This window comes from Phaenicophaeus curvirostris, chromosome 17 (genome assembly GCF_032191515.1).
Source record: "Phaenicophaeus curvirostris isolate KB17595 chromosome 17, BPBGC_Pcur_1.0, whole genome shotgun sequence".
Lineage (NCBI taxonomy): Eukaryota > Metazoa > Chordata > Aves > Cuculiformes > Cuculidae > Phaenicophaeus > Phaenicophaeus curvirostris.
In genome coordinates, this window is record NC_091408.1 from 8,834,404 (window position 1) to 8,851,433 (window position 17,030).

Here is a 17,030-nt window from a genome sequence, read left to right on the forward strand (position 1 = left end):
GAGTGCAAGCCAGTGCTTGGGGTGGGGAGTGAAGTAATCTGAGCAAAGAAAATGCCATTGCGGAAAGTAAACAGCAGCAGGACCAAAGGGTGGCGTGTGCCCTTGCAGCCCCTGGGTGCCAGCCGCCTCCAGCCTGGCCGTGGATGGCCAGTGCCATCTAGCAGGCAAACCGCTGGCTACAGCACCGAGCTGGGGGGACCGTGGGGCTGGAAACTAGAGGGAAAAGGGGAAAAAACACTGTTGGATGAACCAAACAAAACATACAGGGCAGAGAACACCAGCGCAGGGTGCAGGTCCAAAGGCAAAGCAAACGTGAGGGCTGCCCAACCTGCTCCTTAGGAATAAGAAAGGATTTAGCCCTAAACATAAAGCAAGTTTCTTAGCAGAGTTTTGCAGTCGTTGCCTCTCCAGTGTGGTAGCTCTGACAGTGCCGCTGAAAATGCTGAGCGCTAGAATATCAGCTTGGAGCTGAAACAGGCACCCTCTGAGGCGTTGCAGTGACCCAGGAAAATTGTGCTTGAATGGTAACAGAACGGCCGGTGGCAGCTCATGAAATGAAGTGATTTTACTGTCCTCTCGATAGAAATCTACCCTCTACAATCAGACCTGTGTGTCTGGAAGGTCATTCCCAACAGACACCAAGGTGTCTGTGGAGGAAACTCCAATTCTATGCAAAGATCGGCTTTGAAAATCTTTTCTCTCTTAGCTGCAAATGCTCTATGTATGAGTACACTGTCCTCAGCAAAGCCCCTTTGTAATTAGCCGGATTAGCTGGTTCCCCCACTGCTGTCTGTGGCCTTTTGACTGCAGTTGCTGGATGGACACAAGGAACGTTGCATTTTGACCTCTGTATAATGATACCTTAATTTCTCATATCTGTTCCTATTTTTACTAATTCAAAATTTGGTAATGCGCAAATGCTATAAATAATTTTTCCACAGCTGTAAAGCAAAATAGTCTTTTACAGAAATCATATTAATCACAGAAAAACAGAAACTGTAAATGCAATCTGAATCCTTAGTATCAAAAATAGCCACAAAGGTTCCCAGTTCAGAGCTACTTTTATTCTGAAACTGGTCCCACATTCACTCAGCTCTGCGTTGATTTGCATTTTAAGGGTTCTGTTCAAAATCATGGGTTAGAAACCCAATTAAAAAAAAATAAACAAAGGTAACAGTTTGAGAAATTAGACGAGACATTTAGTGCTTGCACAAGGTGCTGTTTTGGACACTTCTGCTGCGTTCCTGGTGATAGAACGTTTTCATTTCCTTGGATGAGAAGAAACACACAATATTTCTATTGCTCCGAGCTGAAGGTTTTTGCTGGGCATTCTGGCACGTGCAGGGCTGATGCAAGGGGTTTTGCAACTCTAATCAGATAAAAACATTGCTTCCATTATAATAAGATCTTTGATTTCTGTTGGCCCGTGATTTTCATTTCTGATATATCTGCTCTGTACCTGTCTACAAACCAGCCGTCTTTAACTGTGTCTGCCCTGTCAGTTCATACACTGTGCATCGTTCCGCTAGCCTGTGGGAGAGCTATAAAAAGCAAGGAAAACAACAGATGAACAAACTCACCTCCTATGTATGTTAAGAATAAAGTAAAATTTGCTGAAAGTAACTCTGAAATAGATGCCAGAAGGAAATCAAACCCCAAAGCAAACATTTCTCCAGCCGTGTAAATAAACAGGGAACAAGAAAAGAACTGGCACTACTGTGGAGTAAGTAGGCTTTTAAGCTGCTAGTTTTTAAGAGGAAGAGTGGAGCTGAAGAAGGGGGCAAACCCAGCATGGTCAGTTGGAAGGAGGGGATGCAAATGGAAATCATCACTATAAAGGTCAAAGCAAATTCAAAGAGCTCAACAATTTCAAGCGCAGGTGACCAGATAATTTTCATCACAGAATTCCAGAGGAACAAGTACCAAATTAATGGCAAGGATTTTAAATAAATGTTTGAGTTGGACGTGGTTCTTGTATGATTTGAAAATAGTAGATGTAATATTTTTGTTTTTCAAATTGTTTAGAAGTTATCTAAGTAGCTACCGAGCTCATTGACTATGAGACCATTTCAGGCTTTCAGAGGAGTTTTGGAGGAAAATATAATCAAGCCCCCAAAAAAGAAAGGGAGAGAAAGAAAAGATAAACAGGATAAAATGCATCCACAATGCTGATTCTGCTGAGTATCCTGAACTATTTATTTGCTGCGATAACTGATTTTCTAAGGAAAGGGAAATGTAGTAGATCTAATCTATATGGATTTTAGTCAAGCATTTGATATGATGCCACATGGGAAGTTATTAATTAAGATGGAGAAGATGGAGATTAGTACAAGAACAGTAAAATGTGAGGAATTGTCTGAAGGAGAGGTGCCAATAGATTACTGTTGGGATAGGGAGATTACTGGTGATTCAAGACTGAACTTGTTTAATATTCACTCTAATGATGTCCTTTAAGCCATAGTATGGTTCAGATATTTTCTGATGAAGCAGTTGAGAGACACTGTCATTAACAGGGTCAGAGTGTCACGGCTGGTGAGTTGGAAGACAGTAGAAACAATAAACAATGGAAATGGGATGCAATTCCATACAAAAACAACATACATTTGGGATGCACTTCACCATTAGCCATGGCAAATTAGGCATCTTCTTCAAGCTGATCATCAGGGCTTTTTCTGCAGGCAATGAGAACAGGAAGATGCCTCAGGAATGGAGGTCTGCCCTCCCTCTCCTGGGTTTTCAGTTGAGAATAAGAGGAACTGTTCTGTGTCTCTGTGAACTACACAGGACCCTGTGCAGAAGGATAAAGAAAAATAAATTCTCTTGAAGGAAGAAAATGACTACAACAAAAAAAAAAAAGAAAGAAAGAAAAAAAGGATGCATTAGTTTGTCAGTGTCTGACCGTGAACCATTGATACACAAGGCAGTGACAGGAATGACAAATATAATCCTCGACAAGGTTCCTCCAGCAGCAAGGGGAATGCACTGCTGAACCCTCATGTCTGTGGTTGTGCAGGATCCCAGCACAGGCATTCGGATAAGCATTGATCTGTCAGGATGTCCAGGGTGATCATAAGAGACACAACTTTCCAAGAAGAACAGAGCGCTGAAAACTGCAGCTCCTCTACAGCCAAATGCTGACCCAGGGGTGTGAGAGACGTGTGACGTTTTGTTGGTAGTGGCAGGGAATTTCTGAGGTGCCAGGATCTCTTCTAGCTTTAAGTTTATATTGTTACAGTTAGGAGAGTGTTAATCAGCAAAAGCCTGTGTGTACTTATACCATTTTTTTTGGTCCTGTTTTTAGTTTTGTGTGTTTACGTGTGAGTACATATATTGCATGTACACACAGAAGCATCCATCCATAAATACATATTTAAGTGCAGATTTGCTTCTGTTACTTATTGTCTAGCATAGAGATACTGAGCTATACTTTGTATCGTCTGTAAGAACTTACAGCCAGCCAGCATTTGTTAATATGCCACATTCCTGCGTATCTCCAGTGTTGACTTGCAAGTTATAGGTAACTTAAAAATCTCTTCTTGTCCTCACATTACATAAAAACAATAGGAAAAAAACCCACCAAATTCAGCTGTGCATAAAATCTTTGTGCAGAAGTACTTTGAGTGGTGGTGCATGCAGTATGTTTAAGTAATTAATGCTACGAGCTGGAGGAATGAATTATTGTCAGATGGAGATAAAGCATACAATATGGTCAAGTAAGCAGTTCCAATAATAGCTGTGCTTATAGAAGCAAAATGTAATAGAGGGCAAACTCTACAGGTTGCCAGATCGGTGTCAACATGGAGCTTTGTTGCCAGTTGGTGACCAGGGGACAGCAGAAGGATTGGTTTTAGCCGAGTGCTTTTAAGCTTACATGTTTACCAAGTGTAATGAGATTGCTGCTCCAGCAGCGCCGCTGAAGCACAGGGCACAGGTAATTTTAGCTTGATTTAGTTGGTGGAGGTCTAACGAAAAGACAACTTTTGCTCCCTCCTTAACGTGGCATTTTCTCTGAGTTACATGCGGGTGAATCCAAGCCGGGGTCCTGCCCTGCTGGCGCGTGCCTCTCCGGAGAGAACTTCGCTGAGGTCATGGAGCTGTTGTAGAGCAGTTGGGCTGTGCAGTCTCCCCAGAGCTGGCACTGCCAGGGTGAAGTACATACCCAGGGACTGCTCTAGGTTTGGTCAGGTCACAGCAATGTTTTTAATTAGTGTGGTAGAGAAGATAATCACAAGAGACAGGGAGAACTGAAAGGGGGATTTCCATACAACATGGACACCAGAATATCAGCTGTGTGGTGGCCCGGCTGAAGGCTGCCCTCTAAAGCCAATGGCCGTGCAACTATCTCTTTATATTTTATAAAAGAAAGAAACTACACTTACGCAAACGCATACATAGGTGTGTGTTTGAGTGTGAACGGCCTCGGAATCAGTGTCACACACGGGCACACACGTAGCGCACCCTCCCACGCTCCCGGGCTCGGGGCACAGTCCCTTAGGGCTTGCCGCCTGTCCAACCGACCTCTTCACAAACAAGCAGAGTTCATTCTCAAAGTGTCCAGTACACAAAGCAGATAAAGACTGGCATGGAAGAGCCCATGGGCAGCTTGGCAGCCTCCGTAGTTCGTTACTGGTACCAAAGGTCACTGAGTGCTAAAAAATAAATATATTCCAGTGCCAGCAGGGCACCGATGATTCAAGATAAAAAGTTCTCTACCACCAGAGAGACATTTTCTTGTTTGGTACCCATGTGGACTGTGTTTACTGTGATTTTTCAAGTGCTAGTGAAAATACCTGGTTGTGAAACATTTTTCCTTTTATCTGGGAGGGGATCTGCTTCAGAGGCAGCCTCTCTTACTCCAGTAAATGCTACGCTGTTTTCATGGAAAGTGCCTTTTGTGTAGACATTCATTCTGACTCTTTTCATTCTTTTTGTTTTTCAAGTGTTGTTGGATTTTTTTGTCCTAAAAGTGCCTTTCTTTTTGAATCCGACTTCACTGGTGCTGGTGTAAACCCCAAATGACTACACTGGAGCTGCTGCAGTGATGCAGGTGAAAGGAGTGGAGCCTCTAGCCCAGGGCTGGCATTGTTAAACAAGGTTATAGGCACCATTGGTCAGTTCATATTCATCTCCTGTGATTAACGCCAATGACGTGGGAAGCCTGGCTCCTCATTTCTTACCGTGTAATGCAAGGTGACGATAGTTCACAGGACAAAGAACAAGAGATTGGGGGGTTTTCAGGAGCAGACACAAGAATGGTTAGGAATGTTTGGGGCAATGTGGTTTCCTTGTTGTCGGTATCGGCACTGAGGGCTGAGTGGGACTTTCTTGAAGATTTTTGGATGCAGTAGCAGGGCAGGCGCTATGCACAAGAGTGCGGAACCTCTGCTTCTCCCTCCTCTTTCAACACTTGCATTGTTTTTTTCCTTCTCTTTCTCTGGAAGCACATCTCTGGTGATGTTCTCACACTATTTTACTCTAAGGACATGTAAAAAGCAATGTACTAGAAACCCAGATACAGACGGATTTCCTGGTGCTCTTCTACTGCCCCTGGGCCAGAGTGTCACTTACAGCAACTTTTAGCCTGCGCTAGCCAGTGATGGGTGACGGGACGGTGCAGGGACAGGGAGCTGCAGGTGTCAGTGACTGGGAACACCAAAGGGATCTCGTGGCCGTCTGGTACCCGCTCTGTGGTGCTGGGAGGTGGACGACTCCTCAGCAGGATGCTGGGCTGAGTCAGAGCAAAATATTCTCTACCTTTGCTTAACTTCTGGTGACAAGGTCAGTGTTCTAAATTGTGGTGCTGGTCCACTGCTTGGTGTAAGCGTTTGCAAACCATGTGACGTGTTGCCAGGTAATAGATTACTGACCCAAAACATGTGCTAAAGATGGAACTTGACGTAAAGAGTAGAACAATATCTGTTATCAACAATATTTGCTGAAAAAATATCTGTAGCTCGTCAGGAAAAATGCAGCATTTAGGACATGATCTTTTTCAGTGGCTTGACAAACACAAGCCTCACTACATTTGCTCTCCCAGAGGTAGAAGGCAAGGGATGTCTCCCAAAATCAAAACATTGCACTTTCCTGCGTGTCGGGTGACTCAGCAGCGCTTGCTCCTAGGGACTAACAGAGAGGAGAGCTCTCACCGATACACAGAAGGAAGTGGCCTGAAGTGAAACAGCCGAGCACTTCTGCAAACACTCCCCATTCTCCTGGAACTTTTAACAACACATCAAAAAAGGTTTGGAATTTTCTTTAAGAATTGAGAATCAACTGAGAAACTGCATGAGGTGCCTTGGGCTGCAGGAATCCATGTCAGAAACTGGTTAGAGCACAAGCATTTCTGCATCCCACTCTGTGCAGCTGAGCAACCCACGCCTCTGTAAATCACACAGGAGGCACCCACCTTACTCAGGCGTTATGTACATGCGGTAAATCACAGCAGCTCTGGTGAGGAAAGACCCATCTGCCTGCTGGGGGCATTGGGCAGGGCTAATTCCAGCCGTACAGCCGAGTCGCCACCATGCCCTAATTACTTTATTTCTAAATAGGGCAGGGAGTCTCCTGATGCAAAAAAGGGTTGCTTCTTCCTTGTCTGTTCTTAAATGTACATTCTTGCTATCATTCAATCTGTTATGAAATACTTGTCTCAGGATAAGATCAGTGGGGAAGCTGTGTCAGGATAACCCTGACACCTTCTGGGTGCTGCAGATCTTCTTGGCGCTTATCTCTTTGATTACAGCCCTGAATATGCAATAGAAACTACATTTTCCCACTCCTCTACAGTTACTGCACTTTTATTGGTGAGTGTTCCAAGCCCCTGAAACTCCTCTTTGCTTTGGTATCAAACTTAAACCAAAGTCCTGCTGCCTGCTCTCTTCTTTATCCTCTCTGTCCTGGTCTCTCTGCAGAGACACAGCAAGACTGTACCAGGAAACAGCATCTTGTTGCTCTATAAAATGCTGCAATTTTTTTTGATCCCCTTGGTTCCCTACAGAGTAATTGGGTGAGACTTGACTTGTGGTGGCTTCAGTAAGGGCCAGGACAGCGTTATTTCTGGCAGTAACACTGTTTGCATGAATCACATCTATCTGTTTCTGAAGTGAAGAATCTCACAAGGAATTGAACCCACTAAATGTCTTCCACTTGCACTGGAACAGAGAATATTGGGTTTGTTCTCCGTAAGCTTAGAGACATGCCTAATTGAGATGCGCTATCTCCTCTTCTGCAGGGATTTCAGCAGCAGGAATCAGCAGAGGCAATCTTGACTTAAAGCAGACGTATTGTTTTCTCTCCTCTTTGAAAATTACTTTGTACAAAGGGTCGAGATCTGTTGGGTCTCAGAAAGCAAAACTGTGAGCAGCGAGAGAGGTCTTGGTGACAGACCGTGGATTTCGCTTGTGTTGTTACTGTGATTGCGTGGCTGGGGTTTTGTTCATTGCAATGGCTTTCCTGGCTCTGCATAGTGCAGAGTGTGTGTAGTATGGGGCAAGCACACATCCAGGGCATTGGAGAGCCACTTTTATGGCCATTTTAAAATTATAATAAACCTAAATAGTTACCCTTACTTTTATTTTTCTGTTAGAAGAGCAAGAACGGGACAAAATATTAGAGCAGTGGAAGTATTTTTTTTAAAACAGGCTGATAACCTGTTGAAAATGTGTGTATTGTTGCTGCTTTTGCTGCTTTGAACAAATGGCTACATTTTGTTCTAAATTAAGAATTAAAGGATTTGTATGCACGTGTCTACAGTGGAGCCCCCAAAGTGATTCCAAGATGAGAGTAAACTGTGGGGTTCTTTTAAGCCAGTTGGGTTGAAATTACTCACCACTTGAATAGCATCTGCAACAGTGTAAGGCACGGAAGCAATTTTTCTTCTGTAAGAAGATGAAAAAGAAATAAAAAAGGAGTCAAAGAGTAAGCAGGCTGAATGGGCCATTAGCACCAAACTCCAAAGATGTAGAAGTCAAATAGGATAGAAAGGCCCCATAAATTTTTACAACTCCTCGGAGAAAAACACTGTGATTATTAAAACATGAAACCTTGCTTTTCTAAAATGCTTAAAAGATTAATATAGAAATGCCATACTGTGGCTGCTGGAGGGATTATCCTTAATGGGAATGTTAGAAGTTATTTTAATGTAAAGCAAACATAGCCACCGAAGAAAGATCAAAAGTGGAACAAATTCAAGGCTCTTAGTTTCAGGAAAATAAAGTTTGTCAAGAAACTATTTCTACTCTGTTAATGAGAATGAGTGAATTCTCCATAAATACTGTATATATATGACATAGAAAGTGATGACCTCATCTAATTAGTCATTACCTAATCCAATCACTAGCACAAGAGTAAGGCTTAGGTGTCTTTTATGAAAAATTTTGTTCCCTTTTTGGCTTGGGAAAGAGAATATTTTTGCTAGTGTGCATTTTTGTGAGGTCACGTGCGTGTCCAAATAGTTCTGACGATAATCCACCATCCACGGGGAGGGGAGGGTCAGTCACACGGCGCGGTAGCAAGGGCTCCCAGAGTTTGTGATCTTTTCCATGCCAGAACAAGTTCTGTGACTTTTTGTTTTCTTTTCAATCTAGCATTGTTACTTTTTAAAATGTAAACTGACCACAGAGCAAGATAGAGCTTTGGTCTCTATGTAAGCCTTTGAAGTATAAATAAAACCTTCAGTGTTGCTCATTTAGAGCAAGAAATGTCCTCTTTTCTTTGCTGTTCAGGGTAGCACTCTGCTCTCTGTCTGTGTTGGACCATCACTGCAGTCAAACACCCGACTCTCCGAGACCCCCAGTCAGTGCGAGGCTATCAACTCCAGAAGCAGTAATTGCTTTAGAAATTGTGCTGCGATCGACTTGTTTTTTCCGCCAACGTGCGGCACAAAACCACACTGCACCGTGCAGCCGTCCTCACACATTGCTGGCCTTGTTTCCCTACCAAAGGGCTGGACTTGGGGAACACAGGTTCTTTTAACAGTTATTTCTATAAAGGTCCATCAGGCCAGTGCGCAGCCTGAGTCTGCTGGGTTTGCTAAAAAACTTCCCCCAGAAAGTCAGAAAATGCCAAATTATTCTATCCGGTGTGAAAATTCCTTTATTAAAACATCCAGTGCCACCAATGACAGCAAAATATTACTGGATAATGAGAATATATTTCTTGAAAATAAGAGTAAATATTTATAGGGAAGCTTTGTTCAGCTGCCCAAATCTGCCCCTTGTCTTGTCCTGGACATAGAAATAAACTTAACTCACATCAATATCAGTTTTTACCTGCTTGCAGCCCTGCAAGTAGTCAGTTCAGACAAGATACCGTCACCGTGTAGCTGGTAGTCACTAGAAATTTTGCTTGAAGCTGGAATCCAGTTTTAAGAGCTCTGCAAGCGACAGGCGGCTCTGACGACAACGCACTGTGGCGTCTGAGATGTGCAGCGCCGTGGGCCTGCGCACCTCAGGAAGGAAGGAAGGTCTTAGTGTAAATACAAGAATTCCGTTAATTGTCAGGATTATTAAGACTCAATCTTTCTTCTCTGACTCTGTAAAAAAGTCTAAATTTACCAAACTCCGAGCAGCTTTTGTCAGAAGAAGCTAAAATGTATTGGAATATAAACTGTAGAGCTGGTGAAATGGAAATCAGTATTTACAAAATTAAATACTTGATTTATAACAGAAAACAAATTCTCATTAGGTTATGCTCCAGAATTGTGCTCAGCAACTCTTGTTAGCACCGTGCTTACTTTCTTAGGATTCTTTTGAAATACAAGAGGATGTCAGTTGGTGTTGGACAGCTTTTCTCCATCTAGTTCTGGGAAATGCACTGCTAAGGTAAAAGGAAAGTGCCTTCATTTCCTGATGTGTGCTCTCTCTGGAATGCCAGATGTGTTAGTATTTTCCTCACCAGTCTGGTGTCGCAATGACAAAACCAATGCCATCCCTTTTTTTGTTATGAGCCATGGGCCACCAAGCAAATTGTACAAATGATGTGGCTGTGACAAAAAAGTCAAGCTGTGTCAAGCAAGTGTGCACCATCCCTAAAACAGAGAGCTGCAATACCTGCTTTCCTGATGTTCCTTTAATTTCAGCAGTATTCAATAACACAAGAACAAGAATCTGCATACCCCGTTCTCTCATTAAAATATGCTTATTTGGTTATGATGTCAAATGCAGCGTAAGAGCCGTTGCACAGAAGCTCAGAACTGGCAGCCTTGTCCAGCAGCACTGATACAGCTCTGTACACATCGGGGCTCAGCCCACAATTCACAGTTACGATAGCAAGTGGAACAGAGAACTTGATTTGCAGGGTTGTAGGATCATACCTGTAAACCTCCTCCTGCCCCACTTGAATTCAGTGCTTGTCACTCACTAATTTCCTGCCTTCTCTCATCACCACACTGCATTTCCAAAAAAACTCATTTTCATATCTGACTTGCTAGCTGGTCACTGGGCTGGCAGAGCTGAAAACAAGACATTTTCTAGTTACTGCTGAATGCAGAGTGACAGTGCAAGCATCCTGGGCTGCTCCACTAATGAGCTTCAGGCCTGATGGAGAGGACGAGCATGTAGGGGGCAGGACGGGACAGGTTCTGTGTTCAGAAAGAGCCATAGTAATGTTGAAATCAATTCTTGCAGGGGAGCTCCATGAGTGGCAGCCACGGAGACGGTGTTTCACCCTTCTTACCTGCTTAATCCTTGTTCAACCTGCTGATGCTGCCAGAAGGACAAGGTACCATCTGTGCTGGTATTTCTTTTTTTTTCCTGTGAACATAAACTTGGTGATTTTCATGTCATTTCACATAGTCCCTCACAATCTGTGGAATGAAAAATTCCAGTCACTACCAAGCTGAACGCTGCAGTGTTCAACACATCAAAATGCCCTCTATAGCAGCACCCGTGCTGTGCATTCGTAGTGTCTAACATCCACCTCGCATACCACCTCACCGGCCATGGCAGGGCTCTTCTTGAAACCAGAGCAAGATATGCTGGGGGTGTTGTATTTCTGGGTATTACTCTGGCAAAGGAGCCATCCCCCTAACAATGTTCATACTCTTCAGTTTCCTCTAGTGTCTTCTGTTTTTCTTAGATCGTAGCATGACATCCAAAACCTGACTGTGCAGATGCCACCTAATTTCAGAAGAGGCTTCATTGCATCTGTCTGGTACCCAGAAGCTCAGGGACTCAGATACAGATGACATGATCATGAACAGGATGAGATACCTGCGGGACCATACCTGATCTCAGCAGCCAAGAGACTCAGGTAACTATTTTTCATGTTTTATTAACCACAGCAGATAATTGCTGTGTTTTCTAAATGCTCTTTTCACAACACCTTGAAAAGGCAACCCTAAAAGAAGTCATTGTAAGACACGAGTGATGTCAGTCCCTTGCTGCACAGACTCCTGAGCAGTACAAGGGGTTTTGTGAAGGATGGTAACGTGCAGCACGCGTGGTTCTGCAGCAGAACTCCCAGGCACTCTGTGGTCCTGCTTCATCCTTTCACAGCACCAGCAGTGCTGCTGTGTGACATGGGCCAGCAGGTCTCAGTGACATGTACTGGTGTGGCATGGTGTAAGTATTTGAGGAATGAGACACAACAGACTAGAAAGTATCTTAAGATGAAGGTTGTCTAAAGCGGTTGAACTCTTGAAGCACTTTCCACGTAAGGGGGAACAGCTTCTAGTGTAGTAAAACAAGGGACCGACTCTTCCTTGCAGGTAAGTGGCTTGTGTTTCTGTTTGTACCTGCACATGGAGCGGGGTCGCAGAGTTACTGATTCAGACCAGCAATGGCTTACAGCCAAAGCAAGGTATAAAAATAGCAACAAAGTAAAGAACTCAGCCCCAAAATTCCCAGGTCAGTTGGTACTTGTGCTTTTGCCAGTTTTGCCCTTGGAAAAATGGCTTGTCCATAACAGAGCTTCATTCTTCAAGCACAGGCAAGTAAGCGGCAGCGTGTTGTTGTGAGGGCGAGGGGGATGCAGCAGTTTTCCTTGGGACACTGTGTTGGTTTGGATCTGACCACAGCAACAAATTGGGAGGCGCTTGGACAGTGCTCTGCCAATCCATCAGGCAGATATTGGCTGCAGATCAGTCTGGATATGAAGGAGTATTTTAAAGGACAGAAATTTGGTGGAATTTCCCAGCACCCAAAATCCCACCTGCTGGCACCGAACCACCTGGAACATCCATTGCTGCTGTAGAGACACGCACAGCTGAGTGCTGGCTGCTTGACATGCAGAAACTACCGCAGGGGCAGTAAGTATGGCAACAGGGCTTATTCCACCAGCAGATTCCTGCAGGATTTGGGCATAGCACACAGTCAGTATCTGCCGATTAGAGCCCTCACTAGTGAGTGCATGCAGTGAGAATGAAATGCAATTTATAAACATCCCCCCAATGTGTTTGGATGCAAGCCTGGGCACGGTTCTGTGTAAGACTCTGTTTATCCTGTTGCCGTGAGCATTCTTGCAAACTGCTGCTTTCTCACATGTGATAAGTTTTCAGTTTTACGTGGGGAGGGACTGTGAGGTGGGTTTCTGAAAACACGTAGGTTCATCAGCAACTTTATAGTACCCTGTAACTGCCAAGAACCCTGTGGAGAATAGCAACACAATCAACCAGAAAAGTCAGATATAACAGAGGAAGCTGCATGTAGATACATGGCAAGGGGCTCAGCAAGCTGTAAAACAGGGACTTGGGAAAAGCTATCAAAAGGAAGAGAATTCTTCATTTTCTTGCTCACACCTTTGCATCAAGAAATGAGAGGGGCACAGAAAAGAGGCAAAGTAGCACAACACAAATGAGGAGGCCTGAAAAATGATGGCAGGAGCTTCCAGGCTGCTCCCTGGTCCCAGTGGCGAGTCCCTTGCTAGTAAAGCAGCAAGCAGCAGCACAGCAGCAGCAGCAGCAGCGCAGCAGAGTGGCAGCAGTGCAGCAGCAGCAGCAGCACAGCACAGCACAGCAGTCTCCTGACATCTTGTGGCTCTGCTGCAGAGTACAGCGATCCCTTCCCCCCAGTCACGGGCACGAGTGTCAGCTGGAGCTGGAGATTCATATATATATATAGTTACATTCATCGCAGAATCACTAGGTTGGAAAAGACCCACTGGATCATTGAGTCCAACCCTTAACATCCCACAAGCGCAGGACCCCGATTTTTACCAAAGAGGCACCTGAATTCACGTTGATACTGATGCTGTCTACCTAAACTGGGGCCAAGATTCTGCATCTGTCATCCTTCCTTTAACTGGTGGAACAAAACCCAGATTCAAAAATCCCAAGCCTGCTATCATCTCCCCAGCCCCACCAGCTCACTGGTGCTCAGATCAGGGTCTGCTGATCGAAATCAGACATTTCTTTTGGTCGCAATGGCCCAGCTTCAATGCTAGTCATGCATTTCTAGGGGAAGGACAGGAATTTTAAGTATTTAATAAGGTGATTTTTAAGCAGTGATTTCATTATTTAAAAAACATGGCTATTCAGATTGTTAAATTTACACGCCTGTGTAAATCCATGCATCACAGTCCTAGCCTCTATTGTCTAAAAGTCTTGCCTGGGTGTTGAAAGACTCAAAGAAGACTCTTTTTCCTCTTCGTAGCTGAGGCTGACTCTGGTATGTGCCTCAATTATACCGTTTCAGAACTGGGAAAATGATGAACCACACTGAATTTTATAAACAGGGATGAAGTTGTTTTGCTGATGTTGGGTCCCATTGAGTCTCCCCTGGGTTGCTCGTTACACTGAGCTTTTGCTCTGGGCTGAATTTGCAGTGAGAGGCCACAGGACAGCCAGAGCTGGAGCTGGAGCTTTCCAATACCGTGGCTGGGACTGATGAGAACTCAGGCTGGAGTTTTAGAGGTGCTGAGTGATGAGGAAGGAGGAGGAAATGAGCTGCTTCTCAGTTATTTTTTGCAAGCCTGTTTCACACTTTATGTTCCACAGATTGACAAAATATGGGGCCAAGGAGAAGACACACAGCCAGGAGTGACCGTTCATCCTCTGGCAGCTCCGTGTGGAGCAGTAACTCCCACACCCCACTCCCCTCCTTTGGGAAGTGTGGTTCAAAGGGGGAAGGAAATGAGATGGGAAAGGGGGAGAGAGGGCTCGCTTACTGATGTGGAGCAGTTCCCCGAGGGGACAGCTGTGGCTGGCATTCGGGCTAGAGAAAGATTATCGCTGTTTACTAAGAATCTTAGTGAGAAATACATGGAGAAAGTCAAATGGTCAGTTTGTAAAAATTCATCCACGTTCCCATTCTCCTCCCATTCTTTCACAGACTGGAAGTTACCCTCTGAAGAGACTGTGCTGCAGGGATGTCAGTGGAGGAGACAGAGCAGAGTGGCTGGGAAACCATTTGAGAAGCTGCCATTTCATTTTCCTTCCTGTCTGTGGGAATCCCAGCGGAGCTGCGTGGTGGGGAGGTGGGCAAACCACTTCGGTCACCACTGTGCCCTTCGCTTCTCCATCTGGATACACACATCTCCAACAAGGGCCGTTACAGGAAATTCATCAGATTAAAAAATCCAGCTGGCCAGTTTCAGTTCGAAAAAGTATGGAATGTGTGAAGCAGCGCTAACACATGAGAGGTTTCTTCCAATCCTCATTATTTTTCAATGCACTTAGAATCATAGAATTGTTGATATTGGAAAAGACCACAGATCTTCAAGTCCAACTGTCAGCAAAAGCTTTTCATTTCACCTAAAGCTTGTCATTTAAGGAGCAGGGAAAAGAGCAAACTTTCACCCACTTCATACAATGACTTTGAATTTGTTGTGGTCTTGGCTGAAAATAGAAATGGATATAATGGAAAGACACTATATTCTGTGGTGAAATATGCACTAAGATTCTATAAGATAAATTGCCCTGACTCTGCGTTACCAACTTCATGGTTGTGGTTTGTGCAGCAGTGCAGTATAGACACACCATTTCCAGTTCAGCTCTATCAGGCCCTTTGTTAAATTCTGCTGCAAGTAGACAATTGACTGTTTGTGGCTTGTGGCTGCTCTTTCAAGAGAAGTTATAAACTGAAATGATACTAAGGGTTATACAAGGGGGAAATAAGGCACAAAACGGAAGGCAGTAAAAACTTTAAAAATCCCCTTTTAAACATATGCAATTATATATAAACGTGTGTGTGCACACACCCAAACAGAGAACCACACATATGTGCAAGCACGCTTCATTTAACAAAAAGAAATCACAGTTTTGAAAATATACATGCAATATTTTGTTGCTGCAAACCAAAATAATTTGTTTATTTTGAATGCTGAAGAGGGTAAACCCACCTGCAATTTGAGCTCCTCTGCCCTGGCCAGCTGGTAGCCTCAAACCCAGGGAACAGGAGGGGGAGGTGGATTATCTCCACTGGTTGGTCTGAGAAGCGTCACTGTATTGGATAGCTTTGAAATGACAAGGGTTATGATTCACATAGGAACTGCTGGGCTAATATTTTTACGTATTTTTTTAAGACCAAATGTTGGCTGGAAGCTCCCCATCAGGCAACCTCCAGCACCACACACTGATTCAGGGCCACCTGTACAGAAAGAAATGCATCCCTTACTTTTTCCATCCTTGCCATTGTGTCTTTGAATCACTGTAGCTGTCAGGATGCTGTGAATGGTCTTCAGTTACAAACACCAAGAGTATGGGATCATGATTAGACACTGGAAATATCAAGCAGGTCAGGTCCAACTCTTTATAGCTCCAGTGTCTTTAGAGGACGCCCTGTGCTTAGTGTGTATACGAGAGAGACGTTACCTTGTCTCAGCAGCTGCACGTGGAGAGCTGACACAACGGCATGTACAGGGGGTCATTGGAATGGGTGACAAGGAGAAAGAGAAGGGAGGGGGAAGTGTGATTTATATCCATTTCATTATTTTCAGTGACAGAATGCTGCATATAAGCTGGCTACAGCTGGATTTCTTGAGCGTGTGGCTCCCTGATTACCACAAGTGATACCTGCGTGGGTGAGTCCTTGCGTATCAGTGCACTTTAACAGACACGCAGCCTGTGTGTCACCGCTCCAACTGGCTATAGTGATTGCTGTGTTCATCCTTTTTCTGCACCCAGATTTTATGATATCCAAACCACAATATAAAAGCTGCGCAGCTCCTAACCAGCCATGTGGAAAAGCAATGTTGAATATACATGCATGCAGCGTGTCTGGAAGCATTGCCATATTTTTCTCTGAAGATTTTGTTTAGGTTACATAAAAGAAGCAGGCAGGAACCCGTGGGTTTTCATTTGGTGGTTCTCCTTCTGTTCTGCTTGGCTTCTCAGCTTTCAATAGATCCCAAGGTCAGGCTGTTATTTGTTGCTAGGCCAAAGTGGCAACCTCCCACCCTAACAATGCCACTATCTTCATATCATCGGAGCTATAGGGGCCACATTGTGATGCTTTGGCAGGGTTGCTAGGGAGGTTGCTAGGTTAGATTGATGTCACTATGTGGGTTATAAATTGCCTTTACCCTGCTGGCCCTAACTTGGCCCCATAACACAATGATGTAGTAGATGGCATCGAAGTGTTCAAATGATACATTGGAACAACACCTTCAGACCCTGAACTTGGCAGCAAACGGATGGTGCATCTATTCAGCAAATGAACCCACTGATAATGTGGAGAAATAAACAAGCAATTGCTTTGGATAGCACAACTGACAGAAAATGCATTCTTTCATGTCCAGAAATTAATTAAACTGATGAAAAATATTGAGTTTCTGACCCACACACCTGCACTAAACCCAAGACTTTCCCTTAACACAGGCTGTGTGCCCTCTACGTGCCCGGCTGTTGAGAAAAGGAAGGAAGTTTTATACAGAGAAAGTGAGAGCCAAGAAAATGAGGTAGGTGAACTGTGAATTTCCCAGCTTTGAGTACTGCTTGTCACAATCTCAACTCTACTAAAATATACCACCAACACCTTCATTATCACACCTGTTTATTCTACCACAAAAGTACCATTCCACATAGTCAAATTATTTGCATGTTTCTGGTTTGCAACCTCAAGAGACATTTTGCCTGCTGCAAAAAATAATAATAC